This window comes from Canis lupus, chromosome 6 (assembly GCF_048164855.1).
Source record: "Canis lupus baileyi chromosome 6, mCanLup2.hap1, whole genome shotgun sequence".
Classification (NCBI taxonomy): Eukaryota; Metazoa; Chordata; class Mammalia; order Carnivora; family Canidae; genus Canis; species Canis lupus.
The window spans coordinates 41,808,802-41,833,602 of record NC_132843.1 but is presented as its reverse complement, the minus strand read 5'-3'; the positions used below and the strand labels follow the sequence as shown (position 1 = coordinate 41,833,602).

The 24,801-nt window shown below is 42.6% G+C and overlaps 1 long non-coding RNA gene across 4 annotated transcripts in view; it reads left to right on the top strand.

The window, feature by feature from the left end:
- The first annotated feature begins 3,180 nt into the window (after positions 1-3,180).
- LOC140634701 (uncharacterized) overlaps positions 3,181-24,801 on the top strand; it is a 28,027-nt gene continuing 6,406 nt past the window's right edge. The window contains exons 1-5 of one of the 4 annotated variants that reach the window (XR_012032089.1): positions 3,181-3,270; positions 3,439-3,735; positions 14,691-14,876; positions 20,048-20,215; positions 23,699-24,095. This is a non-coding gene — a long non-coding RNA (uncharacterized lncRNA). Of the gene's footprint in view, positions 3,736-14,690; positions 14,877-20,047; positions 20,216-23,698; positions 24,096-24,801 lie in introns of all 4 variants that reach the window. The other 3 variants (XR_012032088.1, XR_012032090.1, XR_012032091.1) reach the window with 3 other exon arrangements.

Below are 24,801 nucleotides of genomic sequence, written 5' to 3'. Positions count from 1 at the left end.
ATTCAAAGCTACAATGAGATATCTATCACCTTACACCAGTGAAAATGGCTAAAATTAAAAAGACAGAAAACATCAAATGTTGGGGAGGATGTGGGGAAAGGGGAATCCTCTTGCACTGTTGGTGGGAATGCAAACTGGTACACCTTCAAGAAGTTAAAAATAGAGCTACCCTATAACCCAGTAATTGCACTACTAGGTATTTATCCCAAATATACAGATGTAGTCACACCTGTACCCCAATGTTCACAGCAGCAATGTCCACAATAGCCAAGCTGTGGAAAGAGCCACGATGTCCTTCCACAGATGAATGGATAAAAAAGATGTGGTGTATATACACAATGGAATATTACTCAGCCATCAGAAAGGATGAATACCTGCCATTTGCTTCTAAGTGGATGGAACTAGAGGGTATTATGCTGGCGAAACAAGTCAATCAGAGAAAGACAGTTATCATATGTTTTCACTCATTTGTGGAATATAAGAAATAGTGAAAGGGCCCATAGGGAAGGAGGGAACACTGAGTAGGGAAAAATTGGAGAGGAACACAAACCATGAGAGACTCCCGACTCTGGAAAACAAACTGAGGGTTGATGGGGGGTGGGGATGGGGTGATTGGGTGACGGGTATTAAGGAGAGCATGTGATGAGATGAACACTGAGTGTTATACTATATGTTGGTAAATTGAATTTAAATAAATTAAATAAATTTTCTCTCCTTAAATAAAAAAGTCAGGGTCTACTTAATGGCTTCTCTAGGCCCGCTATGGAAATAACAGGTTTGAATTATATAAAAACCAATGTTATCCAAATAAAGAGTTTTCTCAGACTCTTGTCTGGGAACTTGCTGCTGATGTTGATAATACCACTCCCAGAGAATTCACCGAAGTCCAGAATGTCCCTAGAGTTTGAATTAGTATTCACCTGTGTAGAGATGTCCTGTCTTTCATATCACTAGATGTTCTATTCTGAATCAAGTTGATGGGCAGTTTCCATGTTGACACGCTCCACCCCAAATCTTAAAGATTTGGAGGTTAAGTCTGGAAAAAGGCTTTGGTGACCCAAGTTTGCATTTCATCATACCCAGTAAGGCTGAGCTACTTCTCCAGTGTTGCAACGTCTATATTCATACTGATTACATGGTGAAGCTTGTGTGATGCTCAGATCCATCTATATCTGTGTGTTTTGCTTCTGCACAATTCAATTGCCATTTTCGTCCCATTGGGAGTGTGAGCCTTCCCTGGCAGTGTATTCAAATTCAAAACAAGGAGAAATGGGTGGAGTTTGAAGTTCCTTGTCTCTGGGACTTGTTACTTTGAACTTGACTCAGAGAATTGTTGATTTGGTTGGCTTCTGTTTTCTGAGGTGCCTGCTGTCTTAGCTAAAATAATTAGTTTGCCACCCCACTAGGAAGAGATAAGCAGGAGTCTGCACACTTGAGTTTATTGAAAACCCTGCAATAATAGTCTATGTTGTTTAATTTCCTGCTCTCCAAATCGGTGTTGCTGACCAGGTTTGCATCAAATTGTTTAAAATAACAGGTTAGTCTTCTCGCTTTTGACAACTTTAACAGTCTAATCCCTGACTGTAACTCACTCTGAATTCAGACTTTGACTCTCTTTCCTGGTAAACAGAACAGAATTTGCAAAGGACATACATGATTAAACATGAATTATGCATTAGTTTACCTGACTACAACCCTTCCCAGCAGCTGAGTGATTAGGATTGTGGGCACGGCTGTGTGAATGGAGCTGGCTGTGGCAAAGAAAGAGTCATAATCCTGGGGTTTTGGGGCCACTGGAAGACAGCTGGGACAAGACAGGAGATACAGAAAAGGAAGGTGGGAGAATCCAGAAGCCTGACTTCACTGAATACAAAGGACTTGGGACCTGTTCTGGTCATTGGAACCACGTGTTGCCCTGAATGTTCTTTGACACTGCGGGTACTACCCCCTCTCCCCAGCCACCATGGACTCTTAGCTACAGTCAACTCCACTGTGGGCTGGTGCATCAGCAAGGGATGGAGTCCACCACCAGGTCTCTGACCCTGCTTTCTGTGGTCACCACAGAGCAGAAAACATGAAGCTTTCTTTAAAATTAGAGCCCACTGGGGGCACCTGGGTGGCTCAGTTGGTTAAGCATTTGACTCTTGGTTTTGGCTCAAGTCATGATCTCAGGGTCGTGAGATCAAGCCTCGCATCAGACATCACAGTGAGAAGGGAGTCTGCTTTAGATGCTCTCTCTCTCCTCCTCTATCCCTCCCCTCCCCTTGAGCACTCACTCTCTTTCTCTCAAAAAAAAAATTAAATTAAATTCTATTTTATTGTGTTTTGCATTAAGACCATTTAAGCAGAATGGCTACTATGTTTACTTCTGTGTAGTAAGGAATTTGTCCTTATCCCAAACAGGACTGGCCTTTATCTTTGGCTCCTGATCCACTTGGAATTTCCTGATAGGGATGTCTTTCTCATTCATGGCAGGCTCCTTGTACCACCTCTGATAGTTAATTACTAAGATGACTGGGGTGGGAGGACACACCTAGCAGTCTTAGAGTGGGGACTAACCAGGTCAGAAAGACCAATCATATGATGAGAGCACAGGGGTCTCAGACTGCTGATACCAACCTGACCTCCAGGGATGGGAGCTGGAAATTTAGTTCAAACACATGGGCAATTGATGAATTAATCATGTCTAGGTAATGAAGCCTCAGTAAAATACCTGGACACCAAAGCTTGGGTGAGCTTCCAGGCCTGACAACACTCAGTCAGTTCAGCCATACATCAGTGCCGAAAGGTACACTGAGCACGACAGAATCTTCACATTTGTAAGCTTCCCAGACTCTGCTCTATGCTTCCTCCTTTGGCTGATTCTAATGTGTATCTTATCCTTGTAGTAAATGTGTCCATGAGAGTAATAATTCTTAGTGGGTTCTATGAGACTTTTTAATGAATTCTTGAATCCAAGGATAGTTCTCGGAAACCTGTGAACTTGCAGTTGGTGTCAGAAGTCTTGGGTGGACTTGACCATCTGGAGGACTGTGCCCCTAAGCATGAGTTTGGCTAATTCCAAACAATGCCTTTTCTGAGGCCATGAGAATGGCCTCATTCATACTACATGACTGTGCCCTCTGAGCTCATAGTTGACTGGATATGGGGTCAAGATGACCAGTCAAGCCCTCCTCCTATCCCTGTAGATGGGGACTGAGAGACAGGTAGCCCCTGAGGGGGACCATGTGCTATAGCACAGGCTGAATTGATGGGAAAACCAGCTTGCAGGTAATGGAGAACAGAGCAGAAACAGGGAGTGGCATAGAGGAGCAGCAGAGGTTCCTGGACACTTACTGTCCAGTCCCCTGCAAGTCCCACATGCTTCCTAAGAGCTTGAATTGGTTCCCATGACTTAGGGCAAAATGTCTTATCTAATCCCCAATTGTTTCCCTTCAGTTTTGTCTAATTCTTGAGCCCAGTCCCTCTGTCCTGATCCATCCATGGTCTGGATATGACTTCTACCACGGCAAGGATCTCCTAGAACAGTAACTCTTTCAATACAGATCAATGTGATTGTATAAAATATTTACTCTAGAGATGCAAGTTTCTAAGGTTAAGACAAAGACATTTTTAAGATGTGGGATACTTAACGGGATTAAACATTGAAGCAGCATGGAATAGAACAAGGACAGTCACTGAGCAGCAGGAGAGAAATGAGAAGGTGTGGAGATGTCCTCACCCTGCAACCTCATGGTAAGCATTTGCTACATGAACTCATCCCATTTGCCCCAAATGATTAAAGAATAAATCCCATATTTAACTTGAGATTCATATGGAGTAACACGTTCAGTGTCCTATGGCCATATCTCCTGGCCTAAGCCACCCTCATCCTCCCCAGCGTGACACTTAAAAGACATCCCCCAGGTGAGAAGACAATCACTAGGGCTTGACTTTGGAAGTGTGAGGCCAATGTGGCAATTCTGTGACTCCACGGAGCAGAATGTCATTCAGCTCTACTCATTCCCTGCATTGGTCTGTGTATACTTTGTGCATGTTTAAGTTTCTGGTAGATAGAAAGGTGCTTGAGTGCAAAATCCATGGAAAATTCACCTTTATCTCCATTATGGGAGCATGTTTTACACCTAGTAAGTGTTTATGTAGACTATTCAACAGATAGAAGACCTCATCTTCCTTTTAGAATAAAGGAAAAGAAATGACTCACTGTGGCCCTATGTGATGGATGCCCTTCCCATACTTGCTCATGTTACCAAACTTGCACGCTTCCAGGACCTAAAAGCATCATTTGCAGAAGAGAGTTGCCGTTTTAGAAATCTGATGTAACTGGCTAAACAGTGGCCTCCCCCACAATATCCACATCTTCATTCCCAGAATCTATGAATGTGTTACATTGCATGGTAAAAGGGAGTTAAGGTAGCAAATGGAGTTAGGGTTGCTAATCAGCTGACCTTAAAATGTGGAGGTTATCCTGGATTATCTGAGTGGACCAGAGAGTCCTTAAAAGCAGAAAAGGGAGAGAAAAAAGTAGGTCAAAGGACACCATGAGAAAGACTCTACCAGCCATTGCTGACCTTGAAGGCAGGAGGGGGTAACGGAATGAGGCCAGCCCTAGACTCTAGAGTAGTCAAGAAAACGAATTCCCTCCTAGAGCCTCCAGAAATGAACACAACCCTGCCCATTCCTTGGTTTTATTCCAGTGAGATTAATTTTGGAATTCTAATCTCCAGTACTAGGGATAGGCAGTCAGTGGGAGGTAGAGTCACGGAGCAGTGTAGTCCCTGCTGGCAGGGCCCTCAAAGCATGGGAAAGGGTGGAATGCTCTGGCATTTCTCTGATCCCCACTTTCCATCTTTGGCGATACCCACCTCTCCAGGAAGCCAGAGGGCAGCGGAACCCAGAAAAGGTGCTCCCTGTCGCACAGCACAGAGGAAAGGCAGCATCTGAGAGCAGGTAGTTCAATACTTAGAATGCCTTCGTGTAGCTGCTATCCTGGTCTAAAGGAAGCCTTTCATGGCCATGGGAATGGAAACATTTGTCCTGGTCCTCGCCTGTCTCTGTTTCCCACTGACCATGTACCAGGTCAGTCTGTACTGGTAGGGACACTCCTTTGTATCAGGGCCTTTGAGACTAGACCCAGATAAGATCCAGTTGGAAACGTCTCAAAATTTGGGCTTCAGATATTGTCAGCCTGCTCTGAGGTCACCTGCAGTGATGGTGGGCAGCTTCTGTGTGCACAGAACGCTTCTAGACTCAAAAGCCCACACCTGTGCTCTTCTGCAGAGGCTTCCTGAGGCACCCTGTGAGCTTGCCTGGTTCAGGAAAGGCTGCACCCAAGAACTGCAGTTTAAATGCCCCTGGTGGCAGCCCTGGGTTGGCCTGGGACTGTTGCTGGTGGGTAAGTCCTCCAGTTTTCTGGTCCTCTGACAGGACACTCCTGAGCTGCCTCCACACTGCTCCTCGGAGGCTTGCACAGGAGTGAGCCCTGGTCACCTACAGTGGGAGTCTGCACAATGGTGCATCCCATCTTGGCTTTTCTCCCTTCCTTGACTCACATTCCCTGCTCCTTCAATTGCATCTAAGTTCTTGTCTTAGAGTTTATTTTAGGGAAAACCAAACTAAGAAAAATGTAAGGCAAACATAAAGTTTTGCTAAAATGTTGGCTGGCCGTTTCTCCGAGGGCGTGGTGTCCATCTTTCACATCATGCTCACACCTCCTAGGGTGTGGTCGGTGATGGCGGGTGTGTTGGGGGTGGTGAGGAGAGGTATTTATACTCCAACACATCCTGCAATGGGGGGAGCAGTGTTTGGCAAAAAAGGCTACCCAACTTTTCAGGAGCCCTTGGATTCCAGGATATGATTTGCACATGGTTACTGAACCCCTCCTTTGGTGTGGCTGTATAACTCACATTTCTGTTATATGGACCATAGTTTTTCCAGTCCTGGTTTGCATCAAAAGCCCCCAGAAAGCTTTAAAAATATAAATGCCTGAGCCCTGACCTTTCATTAACAGAACTTGTCTCTTTGTAAAGAGTGAGGTTTTGTGTGTGTGTAGAAACCCCCAGGTGATTCTGATGCACAGTTCAGTCTGGGAACTGCACAAAAGTTGAGCATGATTCCTCCATCTCTCACCCTCAGTGGGAGGGGGTTACAGAAGATGGGGTGGTAAGACAAAGCGTGGGAGGGAGGCTTGTAACATGTGGTAATTGAGACATTAGAATTTCACAGTTCCCTCATGAAGATGATTTCCTGACAATGTCAAAAGCCTGCACCTGGATTGCTAGATGTCTCTCAGATTGATCTCTCTCCACCACAGCCTGTAATGTAGGCAGTAAGGACTCAAGCCTCCGATGATCAAGCGTCATCCTCAAATATCTTTTATGCAAATGTAACCTTTGGGTGAGGAAGGGGGAGAGACCAAATAATGGGTGAATCAAACGCAGACAATCAGCACCTCATGTAGTATTGGCATATAATTACAAGGCTGAGAGATCCCAGTAACTTGATATTTGGGCTGCGAAATAAGGAAAAACACCTGTGATTCATTCTGCGAGGTTAAAGTGGGATTCTCTGAAGACTGTTTCCAACAACAAAAAACACACACACTGAACCAACCAAAAAAAAAAAAAAAAATCTTGTGAAACTGCAAATCCAGAAAGCAGGTGCAAATGACCTCTTCTCACTTGGTATTTACGTTACAAAACCATTAGCAATGAGATTTAACAACCCTCCATCAATATGTAAAGAATATATTAAATTTTCTAATGCCATAAAACACCTTTGTGAACAAATCTATCAGCCTGACCAATTTCCATCAATCCTCCACACTTAGGTGACTGCAGAAAGTGCTGTGGTGGGAGCAGTTGTATCTGGGAGTCCGATGTCCTCCTCTCATGTGGTTCTACGAGCCACGCAGTTCTGTGGGAGCCATCACACACTGCAGTGCCTGGGGCATGATTAAACAAGGCATGAGTGAATGAATACATGCACAGCCCCCACACTCCTCTATCCCGAATTGGCCTTGCAGGCTCTTCTCAGGGACTCAAGAGAGGTGTCACACCGTATTGCCCATAGCCCGTGCTAGGGTGTCAGATATCAACAGGCTGGAGGTCTGCTGAAACAGTGGAAACAGCATTCAGTAACTGCTGATGGCAAGGGAAAGGAGGACTCCATTCTGAGTTACACAGACATGACTGGGAATTTTAAGGGGAGGATGAGGAGGCAGGTAGGGATGCAAGTAGTCACAGAACTGAAAAATGACAAAGCGTAGCTTGGTGTAAATGTGATTAGGCAGCTGTGTCTGCTGGCTGGCAATGATCAGAGTCAAGAGTCCGTCCTCCCACAGAGACGGGAGGCAGAGACCCTGTCCTTCCTGATGGCTGTTGGGTCCCTGAGAAAGACACCCCCGAGTCACAGGAGATATATACGTCCCTTGGAGGGACAGAGAAGGGATTTACGACTGCGGGCCTTTTATAGCAAATGCCATGAGAAAGGGAGGCCAGGGGCCCATCGCCAGGTGTTGGCTAGAATGAACAGTCAATTCTTTTCAGAGCCCCACGCTTTTCCAGGCTGGAACTCAAGGGGGCGCTGGGTTGTCCCAGGGATGCTGACCTTAGGCTGCCAGCCAGAAACCATGTTAACGTTCAGTCACATCTCTTAGTGCAGGGGTTTTGGGGAGATATCATGTGCCAAGCGTTCTTCACAGTTCTTGGGGGCTTTGGGATGGTAAGACCAGCTACCCATTTTCAAAGTCTTTCACCACTGAGAAGAGATAGAGACCAAAAACTTTATATAGAGCAGAATATTATACACGAGGGAGGAACTTGTTTTTACAAAGTGTAGTGGGAAGGATTTGTGGATGTTGTCCACAGAATATGGACAATGTTATGGATCAGCAATGAGGAAATATACTAGGAAGTGATCCAGAAACCAGAGAATTTCTCATCAGTAGTGTGAGTCCATTGGAAGGTAGGCAGTCTGAACTGTCTGACAGCCCAGAAAGAGGAAGGGAAGGTAGTATAGGGATGGAGATACTCGGGTACAGGAGGGGAAACCACTTTCCTTTAAATCCTCTAAATTGGGATGCCTAGGTGGCTCAGTGGTTGAGCGTCTGCCTTTGGCTCAAGTCGTGATCCTGCAGTCTGGGATCAAGTCCTGCATCAGACTCCCCATAGGAAGCCTGACAGGTGCCGTGTTGAGTGTGAAACTTCTTTACAAGCTGGTTGGCTTGTAAAAGTGGTTTCTCCCTCTGCCTGTATCTCTGCCTTACTCTCTGTGTTTTATTTATTATTCTCTCATGAATAATAAATAAAATATTTAAAAAAAAGGTAAACCCTCTAAGTTTTCTGCTGTGGTTCCTGCCACAAAAGACGATTAACGGAGAAAAACCCCAAAAAGAAGTTTACTAATACATAGACCTCATGTGCCAATGGGGACATGCCTGGGGAGAAATGTGTACCTATCAAAGAGGTGGCTCACAATTCAGGCTGCAACACCATCTTCAGCTAGGTGGAAGAGAGAAAAGGTGTGGGGGAGCCAGTTCTGGGCAGGTGACAGGGAAAGTATGTAAACAGAATGAGGTTAGCTACACAGATCTGAGTCATGTTTTCTGCATTGGTGCACGCGTCCTGACATGGACACATCCTTCTCTTCCTGCGTGGGAAGAGACATAGTCTTTGAAGCTGTCCAGTCCCTTACAAAAGGGTAACTTCTATTCTACTTCCAGAGCTTATCCTTTGTCTGCTGTCTCCCAAAATAATCAGCTCAAATTAACCCTTATGCAGAGAGGCATATTCTGCTACCCATCCTTCACATGGGCCTGGCTCAGCCGCCAGGGAAGCCAGCAAGGGGCTCAGCACGGGAAGGGAGGTGGCTGCAGGTTCTGCATCCACACTGACAGACCCAAGGTGGTGCCCCTGCCACACCTGGACAGGAACTCTTAGACCAAGTCTGAACTGCGGCTGACAGGACCTGGGGAAGAAGGACAACGGACCCCATGGAAGCCACATGGAGACCGCTCATGAACTCCAGAGGCTGACATCTGGGTCCACGCTCAGCAGGAGTGAAGCAAATGCACTGAGTAAATTGAGGGATGAGAGACATCACATAAAGTATCTGATAAAGCAGAACAATGGTATCAAGCAGCCAACCAGCTTGTAAAGAAGTTTCACACTCAACATGGCACCTGTCAAGCTTTCCAACTCTGGAAACAATCAATACACTGAATTCATCTTGACCAATCCATCAAGATTGAGCTAAGTGAAGCAAATCTACTTCAGAAAGGATCCCTGGTTTTATACTCATGGGTTTATTTCATGTCTGTTTTCCAGTGTATGCCCTAGATTGTGGGGATATACCAAATCTTAGCTTGCCTTATGTAGTATCAAACTTCCAGTTTTTGCAAAACATGCTTCCAGTGAGCAATGAACCACCTAATCATGGAAAAAACAAAATCAGGAGCCTCTAGAAAGTTTCATCAACCTGTAAATAATTAAGAACTGGTTGGTTAGTTTGTACCTTGCTAAGTATTAATTAATCCTAGAGAAGCTCTAACGGCAAGAAAGCCTCCACTCAAATGAAAACTTAGTTATTATAATTTATATTTTAAGTTTTAATTTTAATTCTAGTTAACATACAGTGTTTTCTTAGTATCAGGTATACAATACAGTGATTCAACAATTCCATGTATCACCTGGTGCTCATTACAACAGGTGCACTCCTTAATCCCTATCACCTCTTCCATCCATCCTCCTACCTACCTCCCCTCTGGTGACCAGCAGTGTGTTCTCAAGAGTTAGGAATCTGTTTCTTGGTTTCTCTCTTTTTTTCCCTTTGCTCATTTGCTTTGTTTCTTATATTCCACATATGAATGACATCATATGGTATTTGTCTGTCTCTGACTTGCTTACTTCACTTAGCATTATACTCTCCAGATCCACCCATGTTATTGTGTATATATATTGTGTATATATATCTTTATCCATTCATCTATTGATAAACACTTGGGCTGCTTCCACATCGTGGCTATTGTAAAAAATGCTGCTATAAACACCAGAGTGCATGTATCCCTTTAAATTAGTGTTTTCACATTCTTCATGTAAATATGCAGTACTGCAATTACTGGGTCATAAGGTAGCTCTATTTTTAACTTTTTGAGGAAACTCCACACTGTCTTCCCCAGTGGCTACACTAGCTTGCATTCCCACCAACAGAGCATAAGGGTTCCCCTTTCTCCACACCCTCTCCAACATCTGTTATTTCTTGTTGATTTTAGCCATTCTGACAGGTGTGAGGTGGTATCTTATCATGGTTTTGATTTCATTTCTCTGATGATGAGTGATATTGAGCATCTTTTCATGTGTCTGTTGGCCATCTGTATGTCCTTTTTGGAGAAATGTCTGTTCATGTCTTCTGCTCATTTTTTTAATTGAGTTGTAGAAGTTCTTTATATATTTTGGATACTAATACTTTATCTTGTATGTTATTTGCAAATATCCTCTCCCACTCAGTAGATCGTCTTTTAGATTTGTTGGTTGTTTCCTTCACTGTGCAGAAGCTTTTTATTTTGATATAGTCCCAATAATTCATTTTTGCTTTTGTTCCTCTTGCTTCAGGAGACATGTCTAGAAAGATGTTGCTACAGCTGATGTCAGAGAAATTATTGCCTGTGTTCTCTTCTAGGATTTTTATGGCTTTAGGTCTTGAATCCATTTTGAGTTTATTTTTGATGTATAGTATAAGAAAGTGGTTCAATTTCATTCTTTTGCATGTAGTTGTCCAGTTTTCCCAACATCATTTGTTGAAGAGACTTTTTCCCATTTGAAATCTTTCCTGCTTTGTTGAAGACTAATAAATAATATAGTTGTGGGTTTATTTTTGAGTTTTATATTGTGTTCCATAGAATAGATATATGTGTCTATTTTTATGCCAATACCACACTGTCTTGATTACTACAGCTTTGTAATAAAACTTGAAGTCTAGAATGGTGATGCCTTCAGCTTTGCTTTTCTTTCTCATGACTGCTTTCACTCTTTGGGGTCTTTTGTGGTTCCATATAAAACTTAGGTTTGTTCTATTCTATGAAAAATGCTACTGGTATTTTGATAGGGATTGCATTATATGTGTAGATCACTTTGGGTAGTACAGACATTTTCACAGTATTTGTTCTTCCAATCTATGAGCATGGAATGTCTTTCCATTTCTTTGTGTCATCTTCCATTACTTTCATCAATGTTTTATAATTTTCAGAGTAAAGGTTTTCTGCCTCTTAAGTATATTTCTAGGTATTTTTTAATTTTGTTACAGTTGTAAAAGGGATTGCTTTCTTAATTTCTCTTTCTGATGTACAGAAATACAACAGATTTCTCTACATTGATTTTGTATCCTGCAACTTTACTGGATTTATTTATCAATTCTAGCTGGTTTTTTTTTTTTTTGGTGGATCCTTTAGGATTTCTATATATAATATCATGTCATCTGCAAATAGTAAAAGTTTTACTTCTTCCTTATGATTTAGACTCCTTTTATTTATTTTTGTTGTCTGAATGCTTTGACTAGCCTTCTAGTACTATGTTGAATAAAAGTGGTAAGAGTGGACATCCTTGTATTGTTCCTGACCATAGAAGAAACACTCTCAGTTTTTCTCCATTAAGGATGATGTTGGCTATGGATTTCTTATATATGACCTTTGGCATATTGAGGTTTTTCCCTCTAAATCTACTTTGTTGAGAGTTTTTATCATGAATGCATATTGTACTTTGTCAAATGCTTTTTCTGCATCTTTTGAAGTGGTCATATGGTTCTTATCCTTTCTCTTATTGATGCGACATATCATGTTGATTGATTTGTGAATATTGAAACACCCTTGCATCCTGGGAACAAATTTCACTTGATTCAGTAAATAATTTCTTTAACATATTGTTGGATTTGGTTTGCTAATACTTTGTTGAGCAGTTCTGCATCTATGTTCGCCAGGAATATTGGCCTATTGATCTCTTCTTTACTTCTGTCTTTATCTGGTTATGGTATTAGGGTAAAGCTGGCCTCATAGAATGAATTTGGAAGCTTTCCTTCCTTTCTATTTTTTGGAGTAGTTCGAGAAGAATAGGTATTGACTCTTCTTTAAATGTTTGGTAAACTTGGCCTATGAAGCCATCTGGCCCTGGACATTTGTTTGTTCGGAGTTTTTTGATTACTGATTCAATTTCTCTGCTGGTTATCTCTCTGTTCAAATCTTGTATTTCTTTCTATTTCAGTTTTGGTAGTTTATATATTTATAGAAATTTATCCATTTCTTCTAGGTTATCCAGTTTGTTAGCATGTAATTTTTCATAATATTCTCTTATAATTGCTTGTATTTCTGTGGCATTGGTTGTTATTTCTTCTCTTTCATTTGCTATTTTATTTATTTGGGTCCTTTTTATTTTTTTCTTGATAGGTCTGGCTAAAGGCTTGTCAATTTTGTTGGGTTTTTCAAAGAACCATCTCCTGGTGTCTTTGATCTGTTCTATTGGTTTTTAGTTTCTATATCATTTATTTCTCTTCTAATCTTTAATATTTCTTTCCTTCTGCTGGCTTTAGATTTTGTCTATTGTTCTCTTTCTGGTTCCTTTAGGTGTCAGATTAAGTTGTTCATTTGAGATTTTTCGTACTTCCTGAGGTGGGCCTGTATTGCTATATATTTTCCTCTCAGGACCATTTTGCTGCATCCCAAAGGTTTTGGACTATTGTGTTTTCATTTTCATTTGTTCCCATGTACTTTTTAAATTTCTGTTTTTATTTTCTGATTGACTCACTCATTGTTTAGTAGGTTGTTATTTAACCCCCATTTATTTATGGTCTTTCCAGATTTACTTATGGTTGACTTCTAGTTTCATAGTGTCATGGTCAGAAAAGATGCATGGTTTGACTTAAATCTTCTTGAATTTGTTGAGGCTTGTTTTATAGCCTAATATGTGAATTATTCTGGAGAACGTTCCATGTGTACCTGAAAAGAATGTATATTCTGCTATTTGAGGATGGAATGTTCTGTTAAATCCATCTGGATCAGTGTGTCATTCAAAGCTATCGTTTCCTTGTTGATTTTTTCCTTCAGGTTGCCATTTCCATGCTGTATGTCCATGCGTTGTTGGCCTGCCTGCTTTCCAAGAGCAGCACAGTGCCCTCCAGGCTCTATCTTAGCCAAGCCTGCTGACTTTAGAACTCCAAGCTTTAAGCCCCACTGGTTGCAAGGACTCAGGAAATTCAGCCCCTTTTGCTTTCCAAGCCAATTGCTATGGGGGTTCATTTTCCCCATGAGCTCCCGTGAGTGCTAGTTTCCTGTTCTTCTCTGAGAACATGGCTCCCTCTCCCCACAGCATTCATGGTCCAATTCTCTCCCAAACCACATCTCTGTACTTCCTACCTTCTTTGATGTGGTCTCTTCTCTCCCTTTAGTTGTGGAGTTTGTTCTGATAGTCTTCAGGTCAATTTCTGGGGTATCTAGGATGATTTGATTGTTACCTACTTGTGTTCATGGGATAAGGTGAGCCTGGGATTCTCCCGTTCTGCCACCATCTTCTAATCCCCAGTTTAAGTGAGATGATTTTCATATGCAATTCTGGCAAATATTCTTTCTTTGGTATGCCAGTATTAACATTACTTAATGGAAAATTCAGGTATACACATACTTCATGTATGTTTTAAGTTTTTTAAATTAAAATCTGAGGACAATAAAATTTTCTTCTGATGAGATCTGTAGACACTGATGAATTAATACTTTAACAATTCTCTCCTGTGAGCCAATAGATCCTCTAGTATTTTAAAAATCCATACATTTTGCAACTTACCTCATATCTGCCCATTTGAATTCGCTACAGAGGAAGGACTCCTGGCGATGATAGAATGAATGAACTGATTTAGAAAAAAGTAAGCTACCTTAAGGGATCCCTGGGTGGCGCAGCGGTTTGGCGCCTGCCTTTGGCCCAGGGCGCGATCCTGGAGACCCAGGATCGAATCCCATGTCGGGCTCCTGGTGCATGGAGCCTGCTTCTCCCTCTGCCTGTGTCTCTGCCTCTCTCTCTCTCTGTGACTATCATAAGTAAATAAATAAAAAAATTAAAAAAAAAAATAGAAAAAAGTAAGATCCAAGAATTACATGCTATTACTTTAAGTAACTCTAAGCACTTTAAGCAAAAAAAAATTAATCTTTATTGAGCCAATATAGTAAAGCTGCTATCATCCTTACTGAATAACCATAAAAAGATAACTAATTTTTTTTCTTTCAGAAACAACCCAAGGATAATGAAACAAACCATAAGTACCATTTTGAGTGCTGACTACATTAGCTTCATATTTCATTAGGTCACATCCTAAGGTAGATACTAAAAACCAGCACATGAGCATCTAGAGGTACTGATCTGTGACTATCTTAGCTATAATACTTTCTCCCCTGTACTATTATTCAGTAATTGGGATATATAAATGTGAGGGTTTTATAGGCAATCACCAAGTGTTTAAACCGATGAATAGTATTATTACATAATGAGCACATTTCCTTCCGTTGAGCTTATTCATAAAGTATAACATCACTGGATGAATGAAGTAAAATCAAAGGGCAGAGCACTCCTTTGGGTCTATAATTCAGAAATGAATTTCTGTGTGGGCTAATATTTGCTCAAAAGAAGGACATCATTTATGGATTTTTTTTTCCTCAGCTGATAATCATGGACTCTCAGGATGTTGCTGGCGGTCATGTCAACCTGTGATTTTTCCAGTTGTAGAAGTGGACGTGCATGAGAGCCAGTAGATTCTCATTTGCTGCAAAGCTTCTGAACAGGAGCCCTAGCATTAGACCTTCTTGGTTCAAAGCCTGCCTCCATCTCTTATAGGGTTTACCTCAGGCAAGTTCTTTTCCTTTCTCTACTTCAGTTTTTCTTCTGTAAACTGGAGGTAGTAATAGTATATACTTAAAGGGATGATGTGGTGATTATATCACCTAATTCCTGCATAACATGTTAGAACAGTGCCTGTTCAATATATTTTAGTTACTATTTTATGTATCAATCCAGTGCTTGGGTTTTTGACTACGATTATACAGAATAACTAAAATGAGAACTACAACTTCCAGCTTCCCATTGTGGTGACTTACATCATCCCAAAACACATTATGACCGTTTCACCACTTTTCTCCCAGGGCTCCCAAAACTGGCTCCAATAAGCTTTCATTTCATCCTGGTCATCTCAGGAAAAATCACTTTTGGCTGGGGTGGTGAAGCCTGCCAGAGCAGGTCCCTACATGGAGCTTGCTGAGAAACTGATGTGTAATGGCCAGAGAACTCACATGTCCCCATCTGAGCACCAGCGCCTCCACCACTACCACATCACACTAAAGAGCCTTGCACATGCACACGTGTTGCCTACATGGGTATTTGCTGCTGGATTGGAAGGACAGATGCTAGGGGCAACCGCCCAGCCCCACTCCTCCCAAGGTTCTTACTCTCAGAGCCCACTTCTGTTCCAGAGAGTGGGCAACATGTGCTTCTGGACAAAGTAGGGCAGTCCCAGATCTGGGAGTGAACTGATTAGTCTGTCACCGAGGACAATCCCATCCCTTTGCCTGTGACTGATTTAGGAATAGGTGTGCTACACAATCTGCCAGCGGCCAGGAGGGGAAACCCACTAAGGGGAGACGGGGAAGATCTTTCTTTGTCTCTCCTGGAAAGGAGCACAAAGATGAGTGCCCTGTCCCCCAGCTATGGGATGTTTACTGCACGAGGATGGGAATCCTGGGAAGATGTCCTGAAGCCTGAGAGGAGGACAGAGATGCAGAGGAGGGACACTGGTGACCACCAAGCCTCCGAATCACCAGATGGGGGTCTCAGTCCTGGGCCATGTTGTTACAAAAGACAATGAATCTGTTTCATCTTAGGCAACTTCTTAAACTATATTATGCATTCCAACCTCCTGAAGGTCTAGTTAAGTATGGCTCTGATTTACGGGGTCTGGGTGGCACCTGAGATTCTGCTTTCCCAGCAAGCCTCTGAGTGACGGCGATGACACTGGTCCATAAATCACACAGGCAGTGGCGGAGATCTAGGTCACTCTGAGCTGGGTGTTCTGTTACTTGCAGCTGAAAGATGCTTAGCACATTTTCTGTTATGGAGGCAATTTGAGATTGAAGATGGGGAGATGGAGGATAAAAAGAAAATAGATGGTCTCTGTGGCTGGATCTGTGAACTTAGAAACCACACTTATTTTAGTGGATAAATTAGCAGAAGATGATAGAGAAAGAGAAAGAGGGATGCCTGGGTGACTCAGCAGTTGAGCATCTGCCTCTGGCCCAGGGTGTGATCCCGAGATCCTGGGATCAAGTCCCACATCAGGCTCCTTGCACGTAGCCTGCTTCTTCCTTTGCCTGTGTCTTTGCCTGTCTCTCTCTCTCTCTCTCTCTCCATCTCTCTCATAAATAAATAAATAAATAAATAAATAAATAAATAAATAAAATCTTTAAAAAGAGAGAGAGAGAGAGAAGGAGCAGGCAGAGAGGTTCAGAAACAACAGTCAAGGGGGCCTGAGGGGCTCAATCAGTTCAGCATCTGCCTTCGGCTCAGGTCATGATCCATGAGTCCTGCATTGGGCTCCCTGCTCAGCGGGGAGTCTGCTTCTCCCTCTCCTTCTGCTCCTCCCTCTGCTAGTGCTCTCTCGGGGTCTCTCTCTCTCTCAAATAAATAAAATCAAGAAAGAAGAGAAAGAAAGAAAAGAAAAGAAAAGAAAAGGAAAGAAAAGAAAAGAAAAGAAAGAAAAGAAAAGAAAGAAGGAAAGAAAGAAAGAAAGAAAGAAAGAAAAGAAAGAAAGAAAGAAAGAAAGAAAGAAAGAAAGAAAGAAAGAAAGAAAGAAAGAAAGAAAGAAAAAGAAAGAGACATCACTGGGGGCAAAATTTTCTGGTTTCCAGTGCCCTTCCTCCCTGACACCCAGATGCATCCCTATGCTTAGGAAAACCCTTCTGCTTGCCCCCAAATTATCCTATTAGTTAAGCAATAGGGTCATGTGAGTATGTTTTTATTTATTGAATCAGAAGCTTTCCTTGACAGCATGTACATGTGCTTCTATGTGCCCCATAGCACTGACTATACTCTCTAGGACTTCATACTTGGATATGTAAATATTTATATAGATAGGTATTATATTTATATATATTTATATTCCTTATGCTGGATATATATTCATTTATCTATTTATTCCTCAGCACCTAAAATGGTGTTAGACAGGTAATACATGATCCAAAAATTCTGACTTAGTGAATAAAAAAGATACATATACTGGAGACTTGTAGGAAATATGTATGTGGTTCAACCAATTCCTACTTCACGTAAATCCCTTTCATATAACTTGCTTTCACCAAATCTGTTAGTACTCAACATCTCTGTGCAAATGACTATGAAAATGATAAAGTAATATATATGTTCTCTCTAAAGCCTTAACATTTATGTCATGTTCTTTAACCAGAAGGGTTGTTCTACAGCCAAGCAAAATGGTGCTAATTTGTCATCTTTTTCATGACTCTTATGCAGATACAGTTCATACACATTATGAGTCACCCATCTGCAATCCAGTTGTTTCTATTATATTCCCTGAGTTGTGCAACCATCACAATCAATATTAGAACACCGAAAAAAACAAAATTCTTTAGCAGTCACTTCCCATTTCTCCCCAGGTCTGCTGCTCTAGACAATTGCTAATCTACTTCCCATCTCTATGGATTTGCTGGCTCTGGATATCTCACACCAATAGAATCATACGACATGTGGTCTTCAGTGAATGGCTTCTTTCTGTCACACAGTGTTTTCAAGATTCACCCTTGCTGTGTGTATAATCACTCTGCTCCCTTTCAGCCCGAGTCACCTACACTACAAAGGCGCATGGTGTTTCATCTATCTATGCGTCTTTGGTGGATTTCTGGGTCATTTCCAGTCTCCCGTTACTACAAATAAACTTTATATACACATTCATATAATGTTATCATATGGATGTATATTTTCACTTCTCTTGGGTAGATACCTAGCAGCAGACTTTCCCAGACCCAGGATAACTCTGTGTCTGACCTTGTGAGGACCTACTGATTTTTCCACAGGAGGTGCAACATTTTACATTCCCATCAGCAGAGTGTGAGGGTTTCAATTTCCCTACATTGTCTCCAACACTTGTTGTTATCATCCCAGGAGGTGTAAAGTGTTATCTCATTGTAGTTGTGATCTGCATTTCCCTGATGGCTAAGGAATACTTCATCCTTTGACTGATAAAATCTTAAGTTTTTCTAGATAATTAGCTATCTCTTGGTTGCAGATAAAGTTTCTTTCAGGTGGGCTTTTTTTCCAGCGAAGAATATTTCAATATTTTTAATTTATTTAAAAATTAGGACAACCCACCCATCATAATTTTTACTTAGGTGTTTCACACATATATGCACACTGTCTACAGTTATGTAGTAGTTCTTTATGTGATATAGGTATTTTTAAAATGCACAATGAATAAATAAGATACTAATCCAAAAAAAAAAAGCTATATTTATCTTTGCAACTATTCTCATGAGAACAGCATGCAGCAGTTCTCAGAGGCTGAACCTTCTCCAGGCAGCTGGATTTTTGTGATTCAGTCTTTGTCTGCCTTTTCACTACACACATTGCACCATGAATACCAAAAACAACACCCTTCCCTAATTTCCCAAACTACAGATATGTAAATCAGAACTTGTAGTTCATGACAAAATCTGGGTTAGGAGAGAATGGTGAAAGTACATGGATTGAAATAGGTGAAAGACTGAATATGCAAATAGAGTAAATGGCCAGATCACATATGGGAACAGAGCTCTGATCGTGATCTGCAGTGGCACACTGAAGACACCAACCCATTACCTGCACTTAACCAGCCCAGGAAGCCCACCTACTACCTACAAGTCAGACTCATCGGAAGTCTCTAAAAACAGTCCATCAAGCCAAACAATAAAGCCTTTAACAATTGGCCCCAAATAGCCAAGACATGATTAATAACAATCAACAAAACTAAAAAGGAACCTACAGAATGGAAGATGATATTTGCAAATGACATATCAGACAAATGGCTAGTATCCAAGATATATAAAGAATTTATCAAACTCAACACCAAATAACAAATAATCCAGTTAAGAAATGGGCAGAAGACATGACTGTTCACGACTTCTCATTTTTCCAAAGAAGACATTCAGATGGCTAACAGACATATGAAAAAATGCTCGACATCACTTGGCATCAAATCAAAACCACAATGAGATACCACCTCACATCAGTCAGAATGGCTAAAATGAACAAGTCAGGAAATGACAGATGTTGGCAAGAACATGGAGAAAGGAGAACCCTTGTACACTGTTGGTAGGAATGCAAGTTGATGTAGCCACTTTGGAAGACAGTATGGAGATACCTCAAAAAGTTGAAAATAGAACTACCCTATGACCCAGCAGTTGCACTACTAGATACTTATCCAAAGTATACAAAAATAGTGATTTTGTAGAGGCACATGCACCCCAATGTTCATAGCAGCAATGTCCACAATAGCCAAAATATGGAAGCAACCCAAGTGTCCATCAATGGATGAATGTATAAAGAAGATACGGTATATACATAGAATGGAATATTTTTGCTATTTGCAGTGACATGGATGGAACTAGAGGGTATTATGCTAAGTGAAATAGAGAAAGACAAATACCATATGATTTCACTCACATGTGACACAAAACAGATGAGCGTATGGGACAGAAAAAAGAGAGAAAGAAGGAAACAAACCATAAGAGACTGTTAACTTTAGAAAACAAACAGGGTCGTTGGACAAGAGAGGGATGGGGGGAGGGTCACTGGGTGATGGGCATTAAGGAGGGCACGTGATGTGATGAGCACTGGGTGTTGTATGCAACTGATGAATCACTAAATTCTACCCCTGAAACTAATAATACACTATATGTTAACTAACTTGAATTTCAATAAAATATAAATAAATAAATAACTGACAGCTTTCTTAATCCTTGTCTCTACCTCCAACTCAGAGCCAATCAGAGAAATCCAGATCAGCAATCACATAGGATGCCCTCCTCTAGTTAGCCGTCCTGCAGCTTCCAGCCAACAGCCTCCAGCCAGGGCACCCTGAGAGCCATCCCTGTTCCAACCACAAAGGTCGACCACTCCTCTGTCTGCCTTTGAGTCCCTGCCAGAAGGTGAGTGACAGCAGCAGCCCTTGCTATCATGAGCTCTGAACATGGAGCTCTTGCCTGTTCCTGTTTTTCTGTCTTTGTTTATCTCCACATATTTGACTGTAATATTCTAGCTCAACTTAGAATCTGACAACTTTCTGGATCCTGGTGAAAGAAACAGGATTGCCCTGATAATGAATGTCTTCTGAGCCAATCCTGCAGAGCGAGAAGAGCAAGAGGCTTGCAGTTAAGACACAACTATCAAGGGGTACCTGAGGGGCTCAGTTGGTTGAGCATCTGTCTTCGGCTCAGGTCCTGATCTGAGGGTCCTGAGATCTAGCCCTACACTGGGCTCTTGCTCAGCAGGGAGTCTGCTTCTTCCTCTCCCTCTGCAGCTCCCCCTGTTCATGCTCTCTCTGCCTCTCTCTCTTTCTCTGTCTCTCAAATAAATAAAAATCTTAAAAAAAAAAAAAAAAAAAAAAGACACAATGATTGTGGCTCAAGGCTTCAGGGAACAGCCATGACTGTGGGTGCTATGGCTCCAGACCTGTTTCCCTACCTATGAGATGGGAAGGGCTGGAGCAAGGGGATGCTGTATCTCTAAAATAGTTTCTGTTTCTTGACCACAGAATAGTATAAGTGGTTTCTATATTCACCTCTTCCAACCTTCTCACCTCATTTTCCGTTAACCAGACAGACATCTTACCCATGAACACCACATTCCCTTATGGCAAGCACTCCACAAAATAGTCTTCAGACCCCTTTTAATAAAAAAAATTTGGTAGTATTTGTTTAAAATGCAGTTTTCTGGTCCCTATCCCACACTTAATGAATCTGGACCACTGGTGAGGGGCCAGTGTTAGAATCAACACTTCTAATAAGCTCCCAGGTGATCAATTAATAACTACTAATAACCAATGTTTATTCCTATGTTCCTGCATTGTTTCAAATGCTTTATATTCATTCATTCATATGATCCTCAGAGTAACTCTGTATGGTCAAATTATCCCCATTTCACAGAGGGGAAACTGAGGCACAGATTCTCTGGTCCGAGGTGTAGGAGAGAAGATAGTTTTCCTCAACCATCTTGAGTCCCTGGCTGGATCTGGAAATTAAACTGCAATAACAGTTTAGCAGGACAAAAACATACACATTTTTAAAAATTTTATTTATTTTTTGAGAGAGAGACAGAGAGAGCACAAGTGGGGGCAGATGCAGAGGCAGAGGCAAAGGCTGTTTTGGGATAGCTGCCCTGTCAGTACCGATGATGACCAAGCACGTAGACCCAGGGATCGGACTCAGACTCCGAGCTCCACCTTCACTCTATGGTTCTGCAACTGGGTTTTGGGATGACCGAGGCCAGATCAAGAGACCCCTTGTACCTCTTCCCCACCGGCTCTGAAGCTGCATTTCCCTCCCTGCAGCCTGAGGCAGACGGACTGGGTATGTGGTTAGTCTCTCGGGTAATAAGCAAGTTACTCTTCCAGGTATGAAAACATTGAGGCCAGGAGAGTATCAAAAGCCCAGACTCCTCCTCCAGTTTAAACCTCCTCTCTTCCCCAGCTTGGCCTGACCTCAGGCTGCAGGGGCTGCAGTGGGGTAGGCGGAGGGACTGCCTGGGAGTGGTTGCGGCCAGAGCTTCCCAGCTGATCCCAACATGCAGCAGCATTGGAAGGCAACAGGGATGGTTGGCGACCCTCTCAGTGAAGAAAGGAAGAAAAGGGCCACTTGCAGGGGTTCTGGGGGGGCACGCCCTTTGCTGGCTCCTAGCAAACACACAGTCCTGCCCACAGTTGTCCTACCCAGAGCTTTGGGGCTCAGCTCGGAGCCCCCCGGCCCCCCGGCCCCCCAACGTTGCTGTGCTGGCAGCATTTCTCGTTGATGAGCTGGAGGCTGATCACCGCATTCCCCTGCTGCGGTGCAGAGAATAATAACAGTACTAATTATAATTGTAATTGTTTTTAAAAGATAAAATGATGTTCTCCAGAGTGTGCCAGCTCGGTAAAAATGCCAGCAGCACAGACCACAAACTGTGAAGACTGTAAATCTAGGAACAGCCTGAAGTTTTATTTCCATGGTTCTTGAAAGCTGCCGAGCACTTGCAAAATCTGAACCGGTTCCCAGGAATCACATACATTTAATTACTCGACATTGACTCCAGATACTTTGCCAATTACTTTTAAGGGGGAGAAAAAGTAGAAAGAACATGTATTAAGGAGAATTGTGATTCAGTAGCTAAAAGGGCCTTCTCTCCGTACAGAGAATATTTGACATGAAGAGCAGGTTCAGTTCTGGGTTCACCCTGAAAACACTCGAAATGTCCTTATTCTGTGTCCCTCCAAGGCCCACTCCACCCCCATCTTCCACCAAAAAACACCCATATGGATGTACGTATCACACACGTGTGCATGGCAGTGATGAGGTGACTTGGGTGGTATTTGCAATTATGGAAGGCAGCATGGGATTTTGGGGTGTGCACATGAGAAGGGAAGCCTCATCAAGGGGTGTCTGGGTGTCTCAGTCGGTGAAGAAATTGACTCTTGATTTCAGCTCAGGTCCTGATATTAGGGTTGTGAGATCGAGCCCCACACCTGGCTCTGCACTCAGTGTAGTGTGGAGCCTGCTTAGGATTCTCTCTCTCTCTCTCTGCTCCTCCCCACCACACTGGCTTGCTCACTCTAAAATAAATAAATCTTTAAATAACAATAAAACAGGGGCACTGGGGGTCTCAGTGGGTTAAGCATCAGCCTTCAGCTCAGGTCATGATCTCAGGGTTCTGAGACTGACTCCCACATGGGGCTCCCTACTCAGCGAGGAGCCTGCTTCTCCCTCTGCCCCTCCCCCTGCTCATGCTCTCTCTCTCTCTCTGATAAATAAGTAAAATCTTTAAAAAAACAAACAAACGTAGAGTCAGGAAGGCCTGAGGGGGCAGCCTGCAAACCAGTAGGGGAGGAAGGACACTTTCCACGTAAGACTTGCATTAAAAAAAAAAAAAAAAAAAAGGAAAAATCTGTCCCTGCAAGAGGGCACCCCCCACAGCCCACAGCCAGGGACACACTGCTACAACCTCTTCCTCTTTCTCAATGATGTCTTATTCAGAACAATGCTCCCCAATTTTCTCCTGAAACCTAATAAGGAGAGCTGACCTTTGCTTTGTCTCTTCGGACTTGCCTTTGGTTTGCTACACTTTGCTCAGCCACAATTGCAATTCCTCTGCTCTTCCTAAGTATACTCATTTTGCTTGTAAGATAAGGGACTATTTTATTTTTGAGGTTGGCAGGTCCTGCAGGGCTGGCTTTGAGTTCTGCCTTTACTATAATTTTAATGTGACCTTGGGCAGCTTATATAAACTCTGAGTCTCCGTTTCCTGTAAAACAGGAATAGTGTCATTTCTATCACAGCACTACGCCTCACTGAGCGGGTGGGGAGGTGCTAAAATTGAGGACATCTGTGATACTAGAAAAATCTCACCCTTCCCTTCTCTTCAATTTGTTCAACCAAATCCAGAACCACCTGTCTGCCCTCCCCCAGCCTGTTGACATTAACATCACTCTACTGCTCCAAGCAGATAACCTGACTGTTCACCGTAAGAACTTCCCAAAAGATTAACCAGCTCTTCATGGGAAGCATCCACAGAGTGGTTGCAGCCTGAGATTCCCTTGCTTCAAAATCTTTGCCCTGCCGTCTCCACCCATTCCAGACCATGACAGACTCAACATACAACGAGCAGTGCCGGGACAACATACACAATAGAACTCTGACCCACAATATGCAGCAGCCAGCCCAAGAACGAGTCATCATCAACAGTAACCAGCAGGGGAAGCCAACCTACTGCCTACAAATCAGACTTCTAGGAAGTCAGCTCCCTGTCTCTAGCAAACAGTCTACGAAGCCAGTGACTCCGGTAATAATTAGCCTCAAGCCGCCAGCACTTGATGAATAATTGTGAAGTCCCTCTTTCCCACTCCTCTGCCTTTCTTTGTGTCTGTGCTGAATGTAGGTGATGGTGGCTGATTCCTTTGCTCAGAATACATAGTCTTTGCCTGTTCTCGTCTAGATGGTCTTCATTTCCATGACGGCCTTGTCGTGATCTTATCCAATCCCAATTAAGGCTACGTCGGGAAGTAAACATTTTCATATTTCTGACAGTTAAGGCTCTCTGAACAAATTTTTTAAAAAGATTTTTAACTTATTTATTCATGAGAGGCACAGAGAGAGAGGCAGAGACATAGAGGGAGAAGCAGGCTCCCTGCAAGGAGCCCAATGTGGGACTTGATCCCAGGACCCCAGGATCACGACCTGAGCCGAAGGCAGATGCTCAACCGCTGAGCCACCAAGACACCCCTCTGAGCAAATTTTACTGGAATCTGGTGAAGGGATAAGTCTTGGAAGTTAATGGGCATGCAGCTGCCATAGAACTCCAGAAAGATTCAGCTTTCTGGAGGTACGCATTTATATTTCAAGGGAGGATGAAACCCAGACAGGGAGACATTCTGGGGTTGTAAGCAAGGCCTAGAAGCTTGTCTTCTATATCCCCTGGAGACATTTATTTCCATTCATGGGGATCCGCCTCTTCCAACTGCTTGTGGGCAGCCCGCTGAAGTGCATGC